The sequence below is a fragment of the Stenella coeruleoalba genome (genome assembly GCF_951394435.1).
Source record: "Stenella coeruleoalba genome assembly, chromosome: 9".
NCBI lineage: Eukaryota > Metazoa > Chordata > Mammalia > Artiodactyla > Delphinidae > Stenella > Stenella coeruleoalba.
Window position 1 is genome coordinate 30,680,626 of NC_137155.1, and position 25,594 is coordinate 30,706,219.

At 40.7% G+C, this 25,594-nt stretch overlaps 1 pseudogene across 1 annotated transcript in view; it reads left to right on the forward strand.

The window, feature by feature from the left end:
• The first annotated feature begins 996 nt into the window (after positions 1-996).
• LOC307191515 (ferroportin-like) overlaps positions 997-25,594 on the forward strand; it is a 29,412-nt pseudogene continuing 4,814 nt past the window's right edge. Inside the window, exons 1-7 of the transcript XR_013831765.1 lie at positions 997-1,485; positions 3,873-4,042; positions 4,629-4,729; positions 16,925-16,992; positions 20,362-20,521; positions 22,019-22,150; positions 23,853-24,092. The product of XR_013831765.1 is annotated as a ferroportin-like (transcript). The remainder of the gene's footprint in view (positions 1,486-3,872; positions 4,043-4,628; positions 4,730-16,924; positions 16,993-20,361; positions 20,522-22,018; positions 22,151-23,852; positions 24,093-25,594) is intronic.

A 25,594-nucleotide genomic window follows, 5' to 3' on the forward strand; every position in this document is an offset into this window, starting at 1 on the left:
AGGGGCTGACAGTCTGGCACAGAGGGAAAGGAGTGAGAGTGTGTTTGTGGGTTTAATTTTTATCTTCCCCCAAATTACTTGTTGCCTTTATAACTCAGCAGAACCCTATGGGGCCTCCTTGGGACAGCCAGACACCACCCCCACCCCACCCCCGCCCCCGCCCCGGCACATGTCCTCTACCTGCCTCTTGTTTGTAGAAAAACTTTAGCCTCCTAGGCCTTCCCAGAGTTCCAAAGAATATATTTAATTAAAGAAGTGAGAAAATGCAGAAGCAAAGGAAAACACTCAAGACAAAATAATAATTTAGCCATTAAACAAAGTCGAGGACCTTTAGTTCCTCCTCAAAGACTATAGATGATATTCTGAGCCAAATCCTTTGAGCTGTTTTGCAGATACTGAAACCCCCACCAGGTGGAAGAAATTAACTGCATGCTGCCCACAAGCACAAAGAGCCAAGACTGGTTGGAACCAGAAGGTTGATGGTGTTGACTCCCCATTACCTCACCACCAACCAATCAGAAGAATGTCCATGAGCTGATCACGCACCCTGCAACCCTCTCCCTCTCCCTGTCTTTAAAAACCTTTCCCTGAAAGCCTTCGGGTGGAGTTCGGGCTTTTTGAGCACTTGCTACCTGGACTCCTTGCTTGGCGCCCTGTGATAAACACTGCCCTTTCCTTCACCACAACCTGGTGTCAGTAGATTGACTTTACTGCATGCGTGGGCCAGCTGACCCAGGTTTTGGTTCTGTTACACCTTCTCCCTCATATTGATCACCATTTCACACTTTCACCTTCAGTGAGACCAAACTCCTTGAGTATAACAATGTTGCTGTTCCTGATAATAATAATAACTGGATATGCAATACTGCCAATCAGAATGACAATAGCTGTGTTTTTTGAGCACTAACTTCATCCCAGACCCTCTCCTAAGACCCTTCATGCGTTGTCATCCTTGTTTCATCTTCCTAACCACTTTGTGAGGTAAATACTATTGTTATGCCCGTGTTAGAGCTGAGAAACGGAGGCTTGAAGAAATCAGTGACCCTGACTGCAGCCACATGGCTGGTGGGTGGAGCCTGGGTCTGAGCCCAGGCAGTGTGACTCCTGCAGATGTGCTTGCGCACAGATGTCAGCATTTCCTGTGCTTGGAAGGACGCTGACCGCCAGAGTCTGTAGGAAGAGTGCTTCGGGTTGGAAAATACAACTGGTCTAAATGGAATGTGTATGTTTTTGGAGAAACCTTCTGTCTAATCTGGTTCCCCATCGCTTCTTCCTTGAACTCCTTTGAGCCTTTAAGGGTTCAGTTGCCGCTGGGCCACTAAATCAAGTGCGTCATTCTACTGGCAATGTACGGTGAGGGGAAAATATTCTCCTTTGGAGAGTAAAACCCCATCTCCCTATGATTCCCACTTACCCGTTCCTCTTACTTAAACCACCACCAAGTAGAAACATCTTTTAAAAGAGAGAAAGTCTGCTCCTCTGGGGGTGAGTAAATAATCCCTTTTCTCTTCCAATATTGACGTTGGATATGTCAGTTTTGTTAAAGGTGTGGAAAGCATAAAGTGGTAAATTTTGAAATGATTTTTGTAGTTTATGTAGAGAAAGATACTTTTTAGGAAGCTGGTCGTCTTATGCTAAATATGGAACAGTTTTCTCCCCAGCCTCCCCTTCTCCCCAGACTTTGGGAATTATTTTATTATTTCTCTGTTGATGACCAAAGTATCTCATTTCATCATGGAAAGTTTGAGGTAGAGCACAGGGATCTTTGATAGAAATACACAAACATATACTTATGTATATACTATGTATGTTTATTCATGTGTATATATACATCTGTAATGTGTGTGTGTGTGTGTGTGTGTGTGTGTGTGTGTGTATGCCACTTGATGAGGTACCGTAAAATTCTCCTCGCATTCCCAAGTACCATCAAGTTTCTGCCTAGAGCGCTAAATTGGCTTTTTTGATTCCTGCCAAATCTTGCTCAGGGAAGCCACCTATGGTCTCAAAGTTCTGTTACTATTTCCATATATTTTGTGAATATTTTCCTTTTGAAAAGAACAACTCCTCCTGCTCGTTTTTCATCCATGTGATGTCACACATGCATACACGAAAGATGAAGTGGTGACCTGTCCTTTTTATTCTTTGCCCTACAAGCTCAGGGCCTGATGCTATTGCCATATTCTTACACTTGTAAATACAGCAAGTGGGCTCATGTCTCGAGTGCCCTCTCTGTGCCTGGCCCTGTATCTGGGACCTGAGAGGGGGCGGTGAATATAACGGACGTGAACCCTGCCCTCATGGGGTTTATGTTACCCCTGCCGCCAGTAGGATCTCTTAGCTCTGCCAAGCTCCCCAGTTACCAGGGCAACAGCACTTTTGGAAGGGGAAGGAGTTCTGACAAATGTGCGGTATGATACACAGTTCTGCACACAAAGCCATTTATTTTAGGCTGAAGCATTTGCAGCAAAATTTGAATAATTTATCTGGAATGTGTCAGATTGAATGCTTTATGATATCTTTTTGGTTTTCTTTGGTAGAACATTTATACAGTAAAAGCTTTGTTATCATAGATTTCTCAACTAACTCTCTGCCAGTCACTGCAAACAAGATGTATGGACTAAACAGGGAGATGGTCCCAAGAATCTGAGCCTGTCTGAGAGAAGTATTACAGGTCATTACTGAAGTGAATCAGGAGGATCTGAAGGATTTTGTACTCAGTGCTCTAAGGTAGAGGTCCCCAACCTTTTTGGCACCAGGGACCGGTTTCGTGGAAGACAGGTTTTCCATGGATGGGGGTGGGGGGGTGGGGGATGGTTCAGGTGGTGATGCGAGCGATGGGGAGCGATGGGGAGCGGCAGGTGAAGCTTCGCTCGCTGGCCCGCCGCTCACCTCCTGCTGTGCCGCCCGGTTCCTAAAAGGCTGCGCACAGGTACGGGTCCATGGTCCAGGGGTTGGGGAACCCTGCTCTAAGTTCTTGGGACAGAAATAACAAAAAAGAGGTTTTGCTGGGCCACAGCTGCTACTAAATGTTACCCATTCTGAACCAAAGAACAAGAAGCATCCCTGATCCCACCCTCCTCAACCCAAGAAAAAATACTGAGTCCTGAAATTCCCATTATAAATGGAATCTTTTTGGTTAAGTTGGCATCGCTCTTGGAAAGAGGGTCAGTCAATCCAAGAGGACCATCCCCAAACTTGGGCTTGCCATTAACCTTTCCTAGGATTCATGTGTGCAGGGCCCAGCCAGCACGGTTTGCCGAGAGAATGAGACACCACAGGTGAGCATCACTGGTTCAAAACCTGGAGGGAGAAAGAGAAAGATGCTGGGCAGCCTTGCCTGGAAAGGTCTGGAAAGCCCCAGCCCCAAGAGAGCACTTTAAGCATGGAGGCATCTGGAGACGGGTGGCTGCTCAACTCTGCAGAGGGCCAGCTCTTGTTTGCCTCTAAGTGATTTCTGATATATTTCCAAGCACAAAATCAAACTTTCTTCTTTAAGAATCTTAACGATGGAATTCCTTGGCGGTCCAGTGGTTAGGACTCCACACTTCCACTGCAGCGGCACAGGTTCCGTCTCTGGTCAGGGAACTAAGATCCCGTAAGACATGTGGTGTGGCCAACCCCCCCCCCCCAAAAAAAAAACCCAAAATCAAAACAAAACAAAAGAAATCCAAACAAAAAAGAATCTTAACGAATGTTCCTGCGTGTGTCCTAGGTTTTTCTACGACAGGGATGTTTTGGACATCTCTTGTCCTTGCCCAGGCTGAGGCAGGAGAGGCAAGGTGCAGCACCCTACAGCCCCAGAAGGGCTTTGTCAGAGCACACTGTGCTGGGAGGTCACAGGTGGCAGAAACTGCTGGCCTCTCTTTCCACAGCCCACAGGAAACATTTGCATGTCTGACACTTTCTGCACAAAGCGGCCCATGGTAGCAAAGCCCAGATGTGGTTCCCAAGCTGTTCACGGCACTGCTTTGTGATTCATCCTTTCTACACGGTCTCTGGGAGTCCAGTGGGGGCATCCAAACCTTCCTGTTGCCTATGTTCGGTAAGCAGAATGTTAAAATTTTAGAAATTCCTTGCTTTCACTCCTTTTAGAGGTAAAATAGTAATTAGCAGAAGCAAGCGTTTGTTTCTTGGGGATATGTTTGTGAAAACATAACAAAACTTTTTATTTATGACTTGCATTAGTTATTTCAAGCTTAAGAAATGTGCCCTTTCGAAAAAGTTGGAAAAATAACATGTTAAAGAGGGAGAAATTACTTACACCATTGTTCCTGGGTTGAATGGTGACACAGATAATTTAGTCAAAACATATCTTTAACCATTTTTTGGGTGCGATAAGTTTGTGAGTCTCTGATTAGAGCTGGCTGAATGTTTCCCCCAGAATAATGGGTTTTGAGCATTAATAATAAACCTCTAACTTTCACAAGCAATTGCTATGACTTTATTCATATGCAATAAGGCCCTTCTAACAGATTATACAATTAACTTTCTGCAGTTAAAATGAATGAAATATTAATGGTTTTTGAGGAATCCAATGGAATTAAGTTAAAACACATTGACTTCTACCACTTTATGACCAGTTAAAATATATTTTTCATTATTTGAAATTGTTTTCTCCCAACATGTAGTAATCTGGGAGAATTAAATGACACCGAAAATTCTGGAAATGAGGAGAAAGGGACTAGAACCGCAAGCACCAGGCAGATGAAGAGAGAGAAGAGTCGTTTAGGTAAGTCTCCAGTTACACATATTCTACTAAGCTCTACTTGAGAAAGGGGGCACATTGCCCCTGCGGAGGCAATACTGCCGCATTGACATCAGCGATATGAAGCTGTCAAGTTCTTCTGAGCATAATGGCTTTTTAAAAATATATATACAGCAGGTTCTTATTAGTTATCCATTTTATACATATTAGTGTATATATGTCAATTCCAGTCTCCCAATTCATCACACCACCACCACCACCACGCCTCCACCGACCACTTTCCCCCCTTGGTGTCCATATGTTTGTTCTCTACATCTGTGTCTCTATTTCTGCCCTGCAAACCGGTTCATCTGTACCATTTTTCTAGGTTCCATATATATGCGTTAGTATATGATATTTGTTTTTCTCTTTCTGGCTTACTTCACTCTGTATGACAGTCTCTAGATCCATCCACATCTCTACAAAAGACCCAATTTCATTCCTTTTTATGGCTGAGTAATAGTCCATTGTATATATGTACCACATCTTCTTTATCCATTTGTCTGTCGATGGGCATTTAGGTTGCTTCCATGACCTGGCTATTGTAAATAGTGCTGCAATGAACATCGGGGTGCATGTGTGTATTTGAATTACAGTTTCCTCTGGGTATATGCCCAGTAGTGGGATTGCTGGGTCATATGATAATTCTATTTTTAGTTTTTTAACAAACCTCCATACTGTTCTCCGTAGTGGTTGTATCAATTTACATTCCCACCAACAGTGCAAGAGGGTTCCCTTTTCTCCACACCTTCTCCAGCATTTGTTGTTTGTAGATTTTCTCATGATGACCATTCTAACTGGTGTGAAGTGATACGTCACTGTAGTTCTCACTTGCATTTCTCTAAAAATTAGTGATGTTGAGCAGCTTTTTCATGTGCTTCTTGGCCAACTGTATGTATTCTTTGGAGAAATGTCTATTTAGGTCTTCTGCCCATTTTTTGACTGGGTTGTTTATCTTTTTAATATTGAGCAGCATGAGCTGTTTATATATTTTGGAGATTCATCCTTTGTCCGTTGATTCATTTGCAAATATTTTCTCCCATTCTGAGGGTTGTCTTTTCGTCTTGTTTATGGTTTCCTTTGCTGCGCAAAAGCTTTTAAGTATCGTTAGGTCCCATTTGTTTATTTTTATTTCCATTACTCTAGGAGGTGGATCAAAAAAGATCTTGCTGTGATTTATGTCAAAGAGTGTTCTTCCTATGTTTTCCTCTAAGAGTTTTATAGTGTCCGGTCTTACATTTAGGTCTCGAATCCATTTTGAGTTTCTTTTTGTGTGTGGTGTTAGGGAGTGTTCTAATTTCGTTCTTTTACATGTAGCTGTCCAGTTCTCCCAGCACCACTTACTGAAGAGACTGTCTTTTCTCCACTGTATATCCTTGCCTCCTTTGTCATAGATTAGTTGACCATAGGTGTGTGGGTTTATCTCTGGGTTTCCTATCCTGTTCCATTGATCTATATTTCTGTTTTTGTGCCAGTACCATATTGTCTTGATTACTGTAGCTTTGTAGTATAGTCTGAAGTCAGGGAGTCTGATTCCTCCAGCTCCTTTTTTTTTCCTTCAAGACTGCTTTGGCTATTTGGGGTCTTTTATGTCTCCATACAAATTTTAAGATTTTTTTGTTCTAGTTCTGTAAAAAATGCCATTGGTAATTTGATAGGGATTGCATTGAATCTGTAGATTGCTTTGGATAGTATAGTCATTTTCACAATGTTGATTCTTCCAATCCAAGAACATGGTATATCTCTCCATCTGTTGGTATCATCTTTAATTTCTTTCATCAGTGTCTTATAGTTTTCTGCATACAGGTCTTTTGTCTCCCTAAGTAGGTTTATTCCTAGGTATTTTATTCTTTTTGTTGCAATGGTAAATGGGAGTGTTTCCTTAATTTCTCTTTCAGATTTTTCATCATTAGTGTATAGGAATGCAAGAGGTTTCTGGGCATTGATTTTGTATCCTGCAACTTTACCAAATCCATTGATTAGCTCTAGTAGTTTTCTGGTGGTGTCTTTCTCCATGTATAATATCATGTCATCTGCAAACAGTGACAGTTTTACTTTTTTTTCCAATTTGTATTCTTTTTATTTCTTTTACTTCTCTGATTGCCATGGCTAGGACTTCCAAAACTATGTTGAATAATAGTGGCGAGAGTGGATATCCTTGTCTTGTTCCTGATCTTAGAGGAAATGCTTTCAGTTTTTCACCATTGAGAATGATGTTTGCTGTGGGTTTGTCATATATGGCCTTTATTATGTTGAGGCAGGTTCCCTCTATGCCCACTTTCTGGAGAGTTTTTATCATAAATGGGTGTTGAATTTTGTCAAAAGCTTTTTCTGCATCTATTGAGATGATCGTATGGTTTTTCTTCTTCAATTTGTTAATATGGTGTATCACATTGATTGATTTGCATATATTGAAGAATCCTTGCATCCCTGGGATAAATCCCACTTGATCATGGTGTATGATCCTTTTAATGTGTTGTTGGATTCTGTTTGTTAGTAGTTTTGAGGATTTTTGCATCTATATTCATCAGTGATACTGGTCTGTAATTTTCCGTTTTTGTAGTATCTTTGTCTGATTTTGGTATCAGGTGATGGTGGCCTCATAGAATGAGTCTGGGAGTGTTCCTTCCTCTGCAATCTTTTGGAAGAATTTGAGAAGGATCAGTGTTAGGTTTTCTCTAAATGTTTGATAGAATTCACCTGTGAAGCCATTTGGTCCTGGACTTTTTTTTGTTGGAAGATTTTTAATCACAGTTGCAATTTCATTACTTGTGATTTGTCTGTTCATATTTTCTATTTCTTCCTGGCTCAGTCTCGGAAGGTTATACCTTTCTAAGAATTTGTCCGTTTCTTCCAGGCTGTCCAATTTATTGGCATAGAGTTGCTTGTAGTAGTCTCTCAGGATGGTTTGTACTCTGTGGTGTCTGTTGCAACTTCTCCTTTTTCGTTTCTAATTTTATTGATTTGAGTCCTCTCCCTCTTTTTCTTAATGAGTCTGGCTAATGGTTTATCAATTTTGTTTATCTTTTCAGAGAACCAGCTTTTAGTTTTATTGTTTTCTTTGTTTGTATTTCATTTATTTCTGCTCTGATCTTTATGATTTCTTTCCTTCTGCTAACTTTGGGTTTTGTTTGTTCTTCTTTCTCTAGTTCCTTTAGGTGTAAGTTTAGATTGTTTATTTGAGATTTTTCTTGTTTCTTGAGGTAGGCTTGTGTTGCTATGAACTTCCCTCTTAGAACTGCTTTTGCTGCCTCCCATAGGTTTTGGATCTTCGTGTTTTCATTGTAATTTGTCTCTAGGTAGTTTTTCATTTCCTCTTTGATTTCTTCAGTGATCTCTTGGTTATTTAGTAACGTATTGTTTAGCCTCCATGTGTTTGTGATGTTTTTTTCCCTGTAATTCATTTATAATCTTATAGCATTGTGGTCAGAAAAGATGCTTGATATGATTTCAATTTTCTTAAATTTACTGAAGTTTGATTTGTGACCCAAGATGTGATCTACCCTGGAGAACATTCTATGTGCACTTGAGAAGAAAGTGTAATCTGCTGTTTTTGGATGGAATGTCCTATAAATATCAATTAAATCTAGCTGGTCTATTGTGTCATTTAAAGCTTGTGTTTCCTTATTAATTTTCATTTTGGATAAATTGTCCATTGGTGTAAGTAAGGTGTTAAAGTCCCCCACTATTATTGTGTTACTGTCGATTTCCTCTTTTATAGCTGTTAGCAGTTGCCTTCTGTATTGAGGTGCTCCTATGTTGGGTGTATATATATTTATAATTGTTATATCTTCTTTTTGGATTGATCGCTTGACCATTATGTAGTGACCTTACTTGTCTCTTGTAACATTCTTTATTTTAAAGTCTATTTTATCTGATATGAGTATTGCTACTCCAGCTTTCTTTTTGACTTCCATTTGCATGGAATATCTTTTTCCATCCCCTCACTTTCAGTCTGTATGTGTCCCTAGGTCTGAAGTGGGTGTCTTGTAGACAGCATATATATGGGTCTTGTTTTTGTATCCATTCAGCGAACCTGTATCTTTTGGTTGGAGCATTTAATCCATTCACGTTTAAGGTAATTATCGATATGTATGTTCCTATGACCATTTTCTTAATTGTTATGGGTTTCTTTTGGTATGTGCTTTTCTTCTCTTGTGTTTCCCACTTAGAGAAGTTCCTTTAGCATTTGTTGTAGAGCTGGTTCGATGGTGCTGAATTCTCTTAGCTTTTGCTTCTCTGTAAAGCTTTTGATTTCTCCGTCGAATCTGAACGAAATCCTTGCCGGTAGAGTAATCTTGGTTGTGGGTTCTTCCCTTTCATCACTTTAAATATATCATGCCACTCCCTTCTGGCTTGTAGAGTTTCAGCTGAGAAATCAGCTGTTAACCTTATGGGAGTTCCCTTGTATGTTATTTGTCGTTTTTCCCTTGTTGCTTTCAATAATTTTTCTTTGTCTTTAATTTTTGTCAATTTGATTACTATGTGTCTCAGTGTGTTTCTCCTTGGGTTTATCCTGCCTGGGACTCTCTGCGCTTCCTGGGCTTGGGTGGCTATTTCCTTTCCCATGTTAGGGAAGTTTTCGACTCTAATCTCTTCAAATATTTTCTCGGGTCCTTTCTCTCGCTCTTCTCCTTCTGGGACCCCTATAATGCGAATGTTGTTGTGTTTAATGTTGTTCCAGAGGTCTCTTAAGCTGTCTACATTTCTTTTCATTCTTTTTTCTTTATTCTATTCCATGGCTGTGAATTCCACCATTCTGCCTTCCAGGTCACTTATCTGTTCTTCTGCCCCAGTTATTGTGCTATTGATTCCTTCTATTGTATTTTTCATTTCATTTATTGTATTGTTCATCTCTGTTTGTTTGTTCCTTAATTCTTCTAGGTCTTTGTTAAACATTTTTTGCATCTTCTCGATCTTTGCCTCCATTCTTTTTCTGAGGTCCTGGATCATCTTCACTATCATTATTCTGAATTCTTTTTCTGGAAGGTTGCTTCTCTCCGCTTCATTTAGTTGTTTTTCTGGGGTTTTACCTTGTTCCTTTATCTGGTACATAGCCCTCTGCCTTTTCATCTTGTCTATCTTTCTGTGAATGTGGTTTTTGTTCCACAGGCTGCAGGACTGTAGTTCTTCTTGCTTCTGCTGTCTGCCCTCTGGTGGATGAGGCTATCTAAGAGGCTTGTGCAAGTTTCCTGATGCAAGGGACTGGTGCTAGGTAGAGCTGGGTGTTGCTCTGGTGGGCAGAGCTCAGTAAAACTTTAATCTGCTTGACTGCTTATGGGTGGGGCTGGGTTCCCTCCCTGTTGGTTGTTTGACCTGAGACTACCCAGCACTGGAGCCTACCTGGGCTCTTTGGTGAGGCTAATGGCAGACTCTGGGAGTTACTCACAACAAGGAGTACTTCCCAGAACTTTTGCTGCCAGTGTCCTTTTCCTCACAGTGAGCCACAGCCACCCCCCACCTCTGCAGGGGACCCTCCAACACTAGCAGGTAGGTCTAGTTCAGTGTCCTATGGAGTCACTGTTCCTTCCCCTGGGTCCCGATGCACACACTACTTTGCGTGTGCCCTCCAAGAGTGGAGTCTCTGTTTCCCCCAGTCCTGTCGAAGTTCTGCAATCAAATCCCACTAGCCTTCAAAGTCTGATTCTCTAGGAATTCCTCCTCCCATTGCCGGACCCCCAGGCTCCCCCAGGAAGCCTGATGTGGGGCTCAGAACCTTCACTCTAGTGGGTGGACTACTGTGGTATAAGTGTTCTCCAGTTTGTGAATCACCCACCCAACAATTATGGGATTTGATTTTATTGTGATTGCGCCCCTCTTACCATCTCATTGTGGCTTCTCTTTTGTCTTTGGATGTAGGGTACCTTATTTGGTGAGTTCCAGTGTCTTCCTGTTGATGATTGTTCAGCAATTAGTTGTGATTCCGGTGCTCTCGCAAGAGGGAGTGAGTGCACGTCCTTCTACTCTGCCATCTTGAACCAATCTCCCATAATGGTTTTAATGAAGTAAAATTGGAGGTTAAAAAAAATAAACAAAGATAATCAAGCAACATTTGTCCTTTACGCAACAATGTTCTGCAAAAACCACTGTTGATTTCATTAATTTACATGTCACAAAACAATTAGCTTTGTTTACCCATCTCTCTCAGAGTGTGGGTGCATCTGAATTTTTTCCTAATTATGTTTATAAGGAGTGTCGACTATAAAGGGTGTTGAGTAGTTCAAATACACAATTAGTATTGTAATTACTACAGCTGGGGGTAAAAAATGCCATCCCCTGTTCATTTTGTCCCACCGTTAACATGTAAATTGTGGAGTGGGATGTGGAGGGTCCTTTGGGGAGGGGGAATAAAGTTAGGTCCCCAAATCAGAGCAGCCTGCCGCACAGAGAGCTTGACTCCACACTCGTGTCCATAGTCCTTTGCCTCAAAGTCTGATCGATAAGAACATTAGGAACCAGGAACCCAAGCCCAAATAAGCTTCCAAATGGGAATTCTTACAACGCTTTTGAAGGATGTATGGCTGAGGTGATTTGTTACAGTCTTAATTCCAAAGCTTTATTCAAGTCTTGCCAGGCTCTCCTGAGCTCAGAAGCCATCATGGGCTGAAGAATGAAACTGTCGTGGCAGGAGGAGGGGGTGATGAATCTTTCTTTTTCTTAATTTATTTTTTATATATATTTTTTAAATTAATCTTTTTAAAAAATTAATTATTTATTTTTGGCTGCGTTGGGTCTTCGTTGCTGCACGCGGGCTTTCTCTAGTTGAGATGAGCAGGGGCTATGCTTCGTTGCGGTGCGCGGGCTTCTCATTGTTTCTTGTTGCAGAGCACAGACTCTAGGTGCACAGGCTTCAGTAGTTGTGGCACATGGGCTTAGTTGCTCTGCGGCATGTGGTATCTTCCTGGACCAGGGCTTGAATGTGGGTCCCCTGCATTGACAGGCAGATTGTTAACCACTGCGCCACGAGGGAAGGCCCGATCTTCTTTTTGATTCAAAGAAGAAGAAAAAGTAAAACAAAACCCCAAGTCCCATTTGTACCATTTAAATGGAAGTTTTTGCCAACTACAAAAAGATGTTTGAGGGATAATAAAGGAAACTGAATATGGACTAGCTCTCAGATACTATCAGAGAATTAGTAATATTTTTAGGAGAGAGAATGGCCTTGTAGTCATGAAGGGAAATGTGCTTACTTTTAGGAGATAGGTGCTGAAGGGGTAAGTTATGATATCGACAACTTAATTTCAACATATGTTGAAAATACACATACACACAGAGATAAAACAAATATGGTACATATTAGCAATAGTGAAATTTCGATACTGGGTATATGGGCAGTCATTGAACCAGTCATTAGAGGTCTGTGTATCAGTTGGAAATGTTTCTGGCTGCAAGCAAAAGAAAACTCAACTGGCAAGGTCTGAATCTCAAAGAACCTTCATTACTTACTAAACAAGAAGTGTACAAGTTATCCAGTCAGGATTGTTTTAGCAATTGAGTGATGCCTTCAAGGCCCCGGCTGTTCTTCCCATCTGCCTTGTCGCCCTCAGCCCACTGGCTTCTGACAGTGTCAGTTTATGACTGCGAGACCGCTGCTACAGCTCTAGGCATCACAGCCACAGTCAAAGGCAAAGCGGTGGGTGAGGAAGAGCAAAAGCAAGCTCTCCTCTTGCACTTGATTCTTTTATCAGAAAGCAAAATCTTGGGGTTGGGGGGAGGGATAAATTTGGAATTTGAAATAAACAGATACACACTACTAAATAGAAGGTAGATAAACAGCAAGGACCTACTGAGTAGCACAGGGAACTATATTCAGTATCTTATAATAAGCTATAATGGAAAAGAATCTGAAAAAGAATATATATATACATACATATATATATATGTAGCTGAATCAGTTTGCTGTATACCTGAAATATTGTAAATCAACTATACTTCAAAAAAAAAAAACCCACAAAGAGATATCATCTCACGCCTGTTAGTATGTGTATAATTTAAAAAAAAAAAAGATGTTGGCAAAAAAAGAAAAAAAAAGCAAACTCTTTCCCAGAAGCCCCTAGGAGACTTCTCCTTCCACCTCAGTGGCTAGAACAGTCAGAGGCCAATCCTAGCTACAGGGGGTCTGGGAAATGCCATCACAATAAGTGACTTACATCAGTTGTGATTCATCCCCTGGGGCTAGGGATGCACTGTCTCCCAGAGCAAGATTGACGTTCTGTTAACAGAAAAAGGGGAAATGGCAGCTATTTCCCATTTGTTAAACATATGCTCTTTTTCTCTAGAGAGGATATGGTTCTGCTTTACTAGGTAACAGAAATGATTTTAAATGAAAGTAGAACCAAAATTCATTCTTCACTATATCCTGTTGCTGTTTAACAGGAAAGTAAATGGTGCCCAAAAGAGACTTTAGCTTTCTTGTCTTCCTGGACAGGGTCTCTTTAGTCCAGTGAAATAGAAACTCTAACCAGCCTTGAAATCTATCTTTTGTTTCACTTTCAAGTTTTATAATACATTTCAATATACAGTTTGCTTTTAAAGCTTGTCCTCATTGTGATGGACATGAGGCAGCAGGATAGAATATATACTACCGCTCATCCTATTTTTAGCCACAGTTGATCTAGTGTCCTCTCTTTGCAAGGATTTGTGATAGGTGAGTTACATGTTCTCTCATTTGTGTAAGAAGGATGTGCTTGCCTATTGCAAAAAGCCCCAATTCAGTCTGAGTCATCAGACTTAATAAAGAGAAAACCAGAAGCTTTCAGCAACTGTTCTAACTTCTACTTTCTCCCCAACCTGTGTGAGGCCAATATAAGATAATCTCGACATCTGGGCTGTTTAAATGGAAGTCCTGATCAGAGCAAGTAATAGTCCTAACTAGAGTTCCCTCCTGTCCTCTTCCCTAGCCCTTGGCCCCAAAGTAGGCTTTCTTTTAGAAAGAATGCTGCACACTCATTGTAGATGGATTAAAATGAATCCCCAGACCAATAATAGCCACCTAACCATCACTGGGAGCTGTAGTCATGTGTCCTTGGGAGGCAGACATAGCCTTGCCTGGCCTGGGCCAGAAGGTCTTTGCGTGTCCGGATGTCCCTCAAGACCACAATGGCACATTTGTCTGATGATTTAGCATTTGGTGTTAATGGCTGGCATTGTGCTCAGGTATATCATGGCTGGCTGTCCCCTGTTTCTGGGTACCTTCTGGATGTGGCTGACTGTGACACTGACTGCTACACCAGGGCTCTGTGACAGGGCTGGCTTGGAGCAGGCCCAAGAGCCCCCTTTTCTCTACTATGTCAACCAGCACCAACCCCATCCCCCCACCCAGGGTCCCTGACTCAAGTATCTTATTGGGGCTGCACTGTAGCCTATGGCTTGCCTGTCTCCCTGCGGTGACCCCTGGGAGACGTCCCATTGCTGATAGAAGCCACGTGACTATTCTACCTCCAAACTTAGATTTAACGCTTAGGATAAATATTTCAGTGATTCTCTCCAGTGTTTTATATGAAACATTTCTCTCTTTTTTTTGCATTCTTATTTATTTATTTTTGGCTGCACTGCGTCTTCATTGCTGTGCACAGGCTTTCTCTAGTTGTGGCGAGCGGGGGCTACTCTTGGTTGTGGTGCGCGAGCTTCTCACTGCAGTGGCTTCTCTTGTGGAGCTCTAAGTGCACAGGCTTCAGTAGTTGCAGCATGCGGGCTCAGTAATTGTGGCTCGCGGGCTCTAGAGCGCAGGCTTAGTAGTTGTGGCACACGGGCTTAGCTGCTCCGTGGCATGTGGGATCTTCCTGGACCAGCGATTGAACCTGGGTCCCCTAAATTGGCAGGCGGATTCTTAACCACCGTGCCACCAGGGAAGTCTGAAACATTTCTCTTTAACTTAAATATAGTAAGGGCACATCACTTAAAAAAAAAAAAGGATCAATGTCCTGGAGGATGGGAGAGAGAGGTGTGGTGAGGAGTGGCTTTGCTGGGCGCCCATAGAAACAGGAGGTAAAGGTGGAGCCACAGGTGTGGGCAGGTGGGAAGGTGTAATGGTGGAAAGTGAAGGAAGTCCTCTTCCACTGCTTTTATATCTTTAGTGGCTTAGCAAACAGGCTATCAGCGCAGAGTGAGGGTGGGAAATGTTCCAAGAGAGAAGAGAAATCAGGAAAGTAGGAAAGTAAATGGACGAGAAAAACACAGTGTGAGGGTGGGCAGCCTAAGGCCCCGCTTATGTTTAGTGATAACGTATTTGAAGGGAGATCAGCCAATGGCGAGTAATGTACCCCCGGCCAGAACCTCTCCTCTCACTGGGCCAGATGGAAGATCGAATAACAATCCAGAGAATTCCTGATGTGAGGGGCCAGCTCGCAACAAATTCTTGCTAGTAGCTGGGGGCCAGCAGGGCCGGCCTAGAGCAGACTGGGCTACCAGCCAAAGACCCTGCTCTTCAGTACAGTAACCGTCACTGGAAGATTTGTCCATTGCTGGGCTGTGATGTGGATAGCAAAGTGCTGATGCCTCAGGCATTGCTGAGGTGGTGAAGAGTGGAGGTGCACCTGGGGAAAGGCCACAGGGTTGGTGATATCTGCGCATGTGAAGGACCCAAGGCACTAGTTTTCCAGCACTGAGCTGCGTGGCTGGGTGGTGCTCCTGTGTCAGGAGATGGTATGTCCAACTTTGACAGCCTTCCTCAGTGCCTTCTGTTGCCCTTTGGGTTCCAGAAAGCCTCCTAAGTGACCTGCCATAGTTCCTCCATGACTGGCTTGTGGAGTGACTGGGTGATACCCACCCCCGTCTAACAGGAAACTCATCACACTAGGTTATAAGTCATTGTCTGTTGTTTGTTATCCCTGGATAACAGAAGAGTGAGAACCCTAACATTTTTTTACCACTTTATCTCTAGTGCCTGGCAGAATACCTGAAAGATAGTAGATGCTCATTAAGTTTTGAATGTGTGAATACATAAAAGAGGGCTGGCAGGAAGGAGGGATGGAACGGAGGGAGGGAGGAAGGGAGGAAGGAAGGAAGGACGGAAGGAAGGAAGCAAGGAATTCTTGTTACTATATCAGGGCTATTCTGGAGGAGGGTTGTTTAAATTGGTGGTAGCCTGTATAGAAGTTATAGCAATGCAGGTAGGTGGAGGGTGGTGGGAGCTGATGAAAAGGGGTTTAACAGGGCTCTCTAAAATGAGGAAGACACACTGGAGGTTGCAGCGAGAGACCAGAAAGACTGGGACGTCAGTAGCTGGCACAGATGGGGATCAGGTGCTATTTTGGTGAGGGTGTCAGAAAGGTGAGAATAAAGAATGATGGTCAAGATGGGCAGGAGGGAAGCAGGAGAGGGTTCCTGGGTGAAGAGCTGAGACAGACCCACAGCTCAGCAGGTGTAGTAGGTGTGTTTGAAAGGCCCCTGCAGAGATGAGGCCCCTGCAGCTGGGCATCCACAGAGGAGCCCAGTGGCTTTAATGATCGGCCTCTCTTTCCTATTCTTTCTGGAAAGAAGGGATCTCCCCTGCACTTGCTTCATCCTCCCCACTTCCTACTCTCTCTGACTTGGTACTTTACACCCCAGCCTCTGGATTTTCTTGTTTGCAGTTTGCTTTCTCTTTTCTCCAGACCTTCGAACCCATGGTTCTCCTGACCTAGAAAGCTAGCTCCACCCTCAAACCTCCTTCCTAGTGACTCCCTCTTGGCCCTCAGATTTTGCTGAGGGGTAACGTCCCCTTGAAGTCCCTACTCTGCCTTCCCAGGTTGAGTGGCTGCCATTTCTATGTTCTTCATCACACTCTGGGCTACTTCCTTTAAAGCACATATCTCAGTGCAATGGCTTGCTTACTTCTCTGACTCCATCTCTAGATGCGAGAAAAGGGATATGGTTAAATATTTCCCTAGTGGTCACTCAATGGCAAATAAATCAAAGGAAAACAAAGCAGAAGCCCTGAGAATCCTCTCACTTGTTGAACAAAACCATGTGCTTTTCTGTTGCCTGTGTTTTTATTTCGCACCAGGCTAGTGTCTGAAAGCAAACCCATGCCAAACAGGATTTCATTTTCTCTGAGTTAACAGGCAAAATTTGCTTTAAAGAAATATAAACACATATTTCCAAATGATAAACATTACGAAATAGTAAAAAAATATACATATATATAATTTTTTTTTTTACTATTTCATAATGTTTATCATTTGGAAATATGTGTTTTAGGAGCAACTTTGACCTACCTCATCAGTCCAAGATTTTTGATTTATGTAAGCTGTGCCTTATCAATACAGGTAAGATGAATCAAAATGAAATTAATATATTTTGAATGGTTAAGAGAACTGTAATAGACAATTAGAATGTCTCGAAATAACTGATGCAAAATGTATGTATATTTTTGTTAAAAAATGTTTTGAATTACAAACTCTAGCACAAATAGAGGAAAGTGCATCATGTATATATATCCATATATATATGGAACAATTATAACAAACACAAAGTGAATACATGAAACCACCACTCAAGTCAAAAGCTAGGATGTAGCCAGCACCCAAGAAGTCCCTCATAGGGTCCTTCTCAATTATACCCCTTCCTCACAAAGGGAAGTAGCCAGGAGCCCCACTTTTCTGGCATTTACTTCCTTGCTTTTGTTATTTTTTTTTTAATTAATTAATTTATTTTTATTTTTGGCTGTGTTGGGTCTTCATTTCTGTGCGAGGGCTTTCTCTAGTTGTGGCGAGTGGGGGCCACTCTTCATCACGGTGCGCGGGCCTCTCACTATCGCGGCCTCTCTGTTGCGGAGCACAAACTCCAGACGCGCAGGCTCAGTAGTTGTGGCTCACGGGCGCAGTTGCTCCGCGGCATGTGGGATCTTCCCAGACCAGGGCTCGAACCCATATTCCCTGCATTGGCAGGCAGATTCTCAACCACTGCGCCACCAGGGAAGCCCTACTTCCTTGCTTTTGTTTATAGTTTCACCACTGATGTAGGCATCCCTAAATGATATAGTTGAGTTAATTTCAAGTTTAGTTTGAACTTTCCATAAATGAAGTTCTACCGTATATATTCTATTTTATCTTGCTTCTTTTGCTTAACATTATGTATGTAATCCCATGTTTTTGCAAACAGCCCTGGGTTGCTACTTTTTATTGCTGTGTAGTATTTCATTGCATAATAAACCACAGTTTATTTTATTAGTTTTCCAAAGAGCCAGATTTTGGCTTTATTAAGCTTTTCTATTGTATGTTCATTTTCCTAGTTCATTGATTTCTTCTCTTACCTTTATTATTGCTTTTCTTCTATTTTCTTTGGGTTTAATTTGCTGTTCCTTTTCTAACTTTTTAATATAGATACTTAGCTCATTAAACTCAGCCTTTCTTTTCTAATATATGCATTTTAAACTACAAATTTCTCTTTAAACGGTATATCAATAGCATCTGACAAGTTGATATACTCTGTTTGAAATATTTTATAATGTCCTTTCTGATTGCCAGCTTGACCTATGGATTATTTAGAAACGAATTTCTTAATTTACAAACATATGAGGAATTTCTGATTTTCTTTCTTATTGATTTTAGCTTAATTGCCTTGAGGTCAGAGAACATTCTCTGTATGGTTCAGTATTTTGAAAATAAGATTTGCTCTAAGATCCATTATCTGGTCATTTTGTTGATTTGTACAAATGTTTCATGTGCTTAAAAAGCAAGTGTATTCTAAAGTTGTCAAGTACACTGTTTTTTATGTAACCTTTACGTAGAACACACACACATATATAACATATAAGATATATATAAGTGTATATTCTTAATATATATTTATATTTTTTGTTTATTCTATCAATTACCAAGAGGGAGATGGTGAGTTAAAATCTCCCACAATGATTATCTATTTCTTCTTTTAACTCTACAGATTTTTGAGTCATATATTTTGAGCCCTTGTTATTAGGTACATACAAAATTGGAATTTTTATATCTCCCTGATCAATTAAGCCTTTATCATTATGAAATGATTCTCTTTATTTCCAGTAATCTTTTTTTGCCTTAAAGCCTACTTTTGTATCAATTCAGTGACATGGATTCTTTTCGGTTAATTATCTGTCATTTTCTTCAATCTTTCTTAGTCTTTTGTTTTAATGTGTCTCTTGTAAATAGCATCTAGCTGTATTTTTGAATCCAATTTGTCACTCTTTATCCTCTAATTTGAACATTTAGTTTATTTATACTTATTGGTAGCTTATGATATATTTACGCTAAATCTACCATGTTATTTTGTGTTTTCTATTTGTCTGGCCTGTTATATGTTTCTTTTTCTCCTTTTTCATTTTTGTTCCTACCATGTTTCCCTCAGTTTGTCTTTCTGTGTTTTATTGTGGGTTTTTCTTCATACATATCTACAGTTAACTAATTTTTCTTTAATTATAACCTCCTATTGAAACTATCAATTGAATTTTAATTTCTATTGCTATATTTTTCAGTCCTAGAATTTCTCTTTAGTTCTTTTTCAAACTGACCACATCATTTTTTACAGTTTCCAATTCCCTGCTCAGATTGTCAGAATTGGCATTTATTTCTTTAAATAGAGTAAGCATTATTATTTTACAGCCTGTGTCTGGTAATTTAAATATCTGAAGTCTCAATAGGTCTGTTTCTATTGTATGTTATTTATTGTAGATTTTGCTCATAGTGTTTCATTTCCTTATATGACTGGTTATCTTTGACTGTGTGCTGGGCATTGTGTTTTAAAATTATTATAATAAATATTAAACATACCAAAAAATAAATAAATAAAAATAAAATTATTGTAGAAGTATTTTGAAGCCTAAGATGATAGTATTTTCTTTTAGAGAGGATTTTAATGCTTCTCCCAGATGCATAGTGAGCAGTAGCCATTTTAATTCAAGCTCAAGGCTTGAGGTTTTCTGGGTCATCAGATGAGGTAAAGCTGGACTACAAGTCCATGCAACGGTTAGCTTACTTGTAGTTTACTCTGACTTACCCTAAGGGTGGAGTTATAGCTCAGCCTAAAGTAAGAACTATTTTTATCTTTGTCTTTGGTGAGCATAGACTTCCATCTTCTGACTTTCTGAGGCTGCTAAAACTGCGGTTCTGTTTCACAGTTGTTTCTTCTGAATCAGCAGATACTTCAGGGTAGCCTAGGCTTAATTCTTGGGCTTCTCATGTTCTCCAAGTGTTCATCTGACATTCTCTCCTGGGCTTCTTGACTTTTTGGTGTTTTAAGATTTTAAAATAACATTCTGTTCAGTTTTTTAAAGTATAATTGTATTGCATTAAAAATTATGGGCTTCCCTGGTGGCGCAGTGGTTGAGAGTCCGCCTGCCGATGCAGGGGACACGGGTTCGTGCCCCGGTCCAGGAAGATCCCACATGCCGCGGAGTGGCTGGGCCCGTGAGCCATGGCCGCCGAGCCTGCGTGTCCGGGGCCTGTGCTCCGCAACGGGAGAGGCCACAACAGTGAGAGGCCCGCCTACCGCAAAAAAAAAAAAAAAAAAAATGTTGTACTACATAAAAGTGTAACTTTGGACATTCTGGTTTTAAATTCTGCATATTACATGTCATTTGAGAGAAATGCATCTTTCTGGATTTTAACTTTGTTCCATCTTTTAGGTGAATGATTAAAACATGCTTTGCTTCTACTGCCTTGCAGGGAGACTGAATGTGGCACTTTGCCATATCTGTGGTCCTGATAAAATTATATGGATACAATGTTCTACTAACAGCAGTGTTTAGCTTAGTGGTAGCTGGATCTGTATTAATATTTAGGGTATTAATTGGTGATTGGATCAACAGGAAACCAAGAAAAAAAGGTAATACATATATAATGATATGGTAAATTATGACCTCACTAGCTTTTTTGGTTTACTTAGTGAAATAAAATACAGATATGAACTTAATAATGACAGGGCATAAGTTTTAAAAACTAGAAAAAGCGGTATCCAGCTTTCTGTCATTCTCTGGTACTATATTTAAAATATTTTATTGTAGTTTTTAGATATTTATCCATCACAGATTTTTAATATTAAATTCCTAAAAACATGTTTCATTTTAATACTCTGGTATTACCTATGTATAATATACTCATGTAATTTCTATTAAAGACAATTTCTATGTGTAAAAGATAACTTTTATACCAAGTAATCTGTCTAAACTGGGAATTACTATCTGGAGACTTATTTGTTCAAATGTCAATCCATTTTTAGCTTTTCCCTCTAATATCTCTTTAACCTTCCTTTACCCAAGCAGAATGTAGGATTTCCCAAGTTTTTCCAAGTCTTTTGATTACCAGTCAGCCTGATTGTTTTCATTTCACCTAGGAGGTTTGACAAGGCATTCTCTGAAAGCACAGCACTGAAAAGGCTAACTTATTTAAAATCTGGACTGTTGGTCCTTAGGCCATGTTGATAACTTCAGTCACAAATTAAAGAAGAGTGTGATATATCAGTAGAAAAATGTAAGTGCTTTGATTTATCTAATATCCTGCTTTTCATATCATCTTACTCTCAAAGCATGTTTTCATTTGCTTGCAAAACCCAGCTTTTTTTTCTTCTTCTTCTTCTGGTTGTAAAGGCTTTGCCTTTAGTGAGCACACAGGCCTGCTCTTTGCTTCCTACTCAGCCTATGATTGCTGATGGGAATGATAACCCTGGTTGGCACAGGGGTTTGGTCAACTGCAGTCACTCTGCATTAAACGATGATGTAATTGTAACCTGTCTCTTAAAACCAAGAATAAATATTGTTTCCCTTTGCAGTTGGCCATGTCTTGCTCTTCACTCAGAATGCCTCTATCACCACCGGCTGTGCGGTCCTGATGCTTGTGTTCTCATACAGAAGGGAGCTGGAGCAAGTATGGCAAGGCTGGTTCACTGTGAGTGTCTGCCATCTCCCCCCTGTGCTGTGAGAGTGAATGTCACAGGCAAGACCAGAATGCCCTTCAGTGAGTCATCTCTGGATGGCCCTGCTCACTGATCTGGGATCTGGCTAATCTTTCACCAGTGTTCTCCTTACCCCTAATTTGTTAGTCAGAGTCTAAATCTCACAGTCATGAAGGCAATAGAACAGCAGAGTCTCTGTTTGCAAGGTACAGATTAGCACCGGATCTGGTGCTACTGGGGTGGGAAGAAGAAAACGCTGAGAATAAATACAACAACATTTGGCTTCAAACCTGCATTGAACCTCTTTCTCTCAAAAGTCTTTGGGTTCATTTAGATGCTCTTCAAACTGTCAGATAAGTAACTGTATGTATTACAATGGGCTGAGAAAGTCTATCCCTGGGTTCCAAACTCCATTTACCCTCCTTCCTTCAGTGGTCTGCTTCACAGCTGGCGAACCTGGCCAGCACAGCACCCTGGCGAACCTGGCCAGCACAGCACTGACCAACACCATTCAGAAGGACTGGATTGTAAGCCTCACAGGTGACAACAGAGGCCAGCTGGCTGGTGAGCTGTGGATATAACAGGGCATCACATGTTCTCTAATCTGCTGAGAAGTAGGCCTGATTTAGTGAACAGAGTTGATGAGACAATTAGCGCTCCGAGAAAGGCAGGAAAGTAGCATTTAATAGAAGGTATTTGGAGTCAAAGAGACCTGCATTTGAATGCAGCTAAAACCAGCTATGGCTCTTACCAGCTGCAAGTTACTTAACTTCTCTAGACTTTACTTTCCTCATCTGTAGAATGAGAGAAATTATGACAACCCCCCACCTTGCCGCCAGCTCACTTTTGGGAAGGATTATGTGACATACAGGATTTGTAAAGCACTTAGCACTATATCTGCACATGGGAAGCATGTAAGAAATGGATGAGACTGTTATTATCAGAAGAATATATAGACCATACTTTCGGGAGAGAAATCCCTCTGAATATATTACAGAGGTTCTTTGGTCATTTTAGATTTGAAAAATAAGTGAATTAAAAGATTTCTTAATTTTTGTCTGTGATAAGCTTCTACTTTCCCCAGAAAATTCATCCCCAAGTGTGACTTGATTATCACCTAATCACTAGTAATGAGAGGTAGAATCATTTTTTTCAATAATGGAGCTAAATGGAAGAATCTGGCATCTTTTTATTTTTTCTTCCATTTATAAAACTTGGATCATTTTCATTGTGAGATATTCAAATTGCCAAACTAAAGCAGGAGATCTTGTCTTACCCTATATTTGTGCAGTTGGTACTCTTGGCTAGAAAACGTTCATGAGAGTTGATAGCCAAGATAAAGGAAGCTATTACAGAGGACTCTATTAAAATATACTCCTTACAAAGTGTAGAAGCCCCTTATAATCATGTTTTCTTCTAAACTACACTTATTTGGATGTACTGTGGCTTAAATAACAACACCCAAAATAAAACAGCTATGTGGGTACAAGCCAGGTGACATGGTGTTGAAAGTGTCCTGTCTCTGGGTAAAAGAAAATCTTCCTGCTTGCTGTTAATTAATTTTAAAGAAATCTAAAATAAAGCACAGATTCAGATCTGAGGTTTATTCTAATTTTAAAAATCATCTTGTAAATATGTTCTTTAATGATGGTGGAATAGTTAAGAGAATAAGCTTTAGGGTCAGACTGCCTAGGTTTGAATCTCTGCTCCACCATTTACCTTCCCTGTGACCTTAATTAATTTCACTTCTTTATGTCTCAGTTTCTTAATTTGTAAAAGGGAGATACTACGGACCCCTTAGAGTTGTTGCGAGGGTTGAGTGAGATGAATATGTGTAGAAGGCTTAGAACTATGCGTGTGGCAAAGAGTATTCAACTATTTCTGTCCTTCGTCCCCTGTTTTTTCCCTCTCTGTCCTGTCAACGTGTGAGTCATAATGGCTATTAATACTATTGTTGTTCAGACAGTGGGATGTGATAGAAAGAGTGCTGAGACAGGAGTTGGAATAATTCCAAGTTACCTAATCTCTCTAGCCCTCAGTTTACTCCTTGGTTAATTGTTCAAATTCCAACAGAACTGATCTCAAAGGTCTTTTCCAGGTTGAAAATCCTATGATTAATCTATAGTCAGACTAAAAGGGATCTTTCCTGTTTTCACTGCCATTCACCCAGTGCGGGCTCGCAAATCTAGCAAATACACGACATTAAATTCACCAGGAGGAGAGACTCATGCGCTGAGTTGCAGTGTTTCCGTCCTGTCACTTACAGGGATGAATGCAGCTGTCTGGCGGCTGGACCAGATCATCAATATATCTGCTCCCCTGTTCATGGGCCAGGTGATGACATGGGCATCTCATGTGATCGGTTGTGGTTTCATTCTTGGATGGAGCTTGGTTTCACTTCTTGTTGAGTTTCTATTTCTATCCAGGGTTTTTCAACTAGTTCCCCAATTGGCTGTAAAACCCCAGCGACAAACGGGGGCACTTCCTAGAAAGGCGACAGGAGGCTGTGAACATTCAAGGCAATGCAAACTCAGAGACAGCGCTTGCTTTTTTTTTTTCCCCTCCTTTATGTCAATGCTTCATTTCTGCTTTTCAGAGCTTGTGTCTAACTATAATCTTAATATTCTGTCTGCAAATGTGTCTCAAACAGTGAGAAGTGAGAAGACTCCAATAGTGCCATTTGTTATTCAGTTCATATGGTTGGTGGAAGCAGGGGGGTCTGCCATGTACAGTTACACAGATTGTACACTACACAACTCCAGGGGCTCCATTAAGTGAGTTTCCACTGTGAGTAGCACTCCCTGGGGACCGTGCAGTTTACAGTCTGCAAAACCTATTCCATGGTCCTTAGGGCATACTCCTTCCTATTTTATCATAAGCCTCTTTCCTAAAGACGCTAAACTAGAGAGACAACTATGTCAGGGAATATGGGCTGTTTTTTGGTCAAGACAATAGATAAATTGGCCATCCCTGCTATCAGCAGTGTTTTTTAAATCAGAAATTGCTTATCATCAGGATGAGGATGACAGAAAAGTAAACCTGCCAGTAAATATGACCCCATTCTCTCAAGATAAGAGCTATACCTGCCTATTGACAATGTTGCCCATCTGCCTGGGCAACACAGCCCAGGCATTGCTTCTGACCTCAGTTTCTCTTTCTGGAATTCTTTCTTTTTTTTTTTTGGATTGGTATATCTCTGAAAATGGATGCTCACTTTATTTATGGTTATTTTTACCTATTACTTTATTTTAAGCATGAGAATTTTAAAGAGAAATGTAATACAGTACCAAATGGGAGAACAATCATGGAAAAAATACAGCCAGTCGACTAATAATTTTTCAAAAATTGTATCTTTAAGCAATTTTGCTTTATTGTTGATTATGTGAAACTAAGTTGCAAATCACAGACATTTCAGGTAAGCACAGAAGTTGAGTTGGTAAAGTCAGTTTCAAACAAAAGCTAAGTTTAAGACAAATGAAAATGAAATCATATTTTTATCTCAATCAATAAACTCAAGAATCCTAAAAACAGATAGAGATGAGGGTCTTGCAGTTGTGATGTCTAATACTGTACTGAAAGCTAGGGTTGATTTTCTCAATTTGGCCAGTTTAGATAGCTTCCCATTATTCCCACATTCTTGATCCGTGGTCCCCAAATTGTGCTCTTAAGTGACAAGAAAAATCCTCCTTCTTGATGGTCTCCTGTCAGGCATGATTGAGTAAGCCTGGTATTGACACCTGACTTAAACTGGACAAGTGAGATTATCACTTTGGATAGTTGTAATTAAGATGAGGAAATTCTAATTCAGTTTGGTATAGTTTCTTGAGGAAAGATGGGTAGGCTTCTTTTACCGACTGTCCAGAACTCCAGAACTCCACACTCCGAGGCCCCCCTCAGGCTGTGATGCCTCTCCTCCTGCTGTGCAGGTCCTGGACTTCTTATAATTATATTTTCTCTCAAGTTGTTTTGCAATTAAAGCTCACCAGATCTCACTGTATGGATAAAATA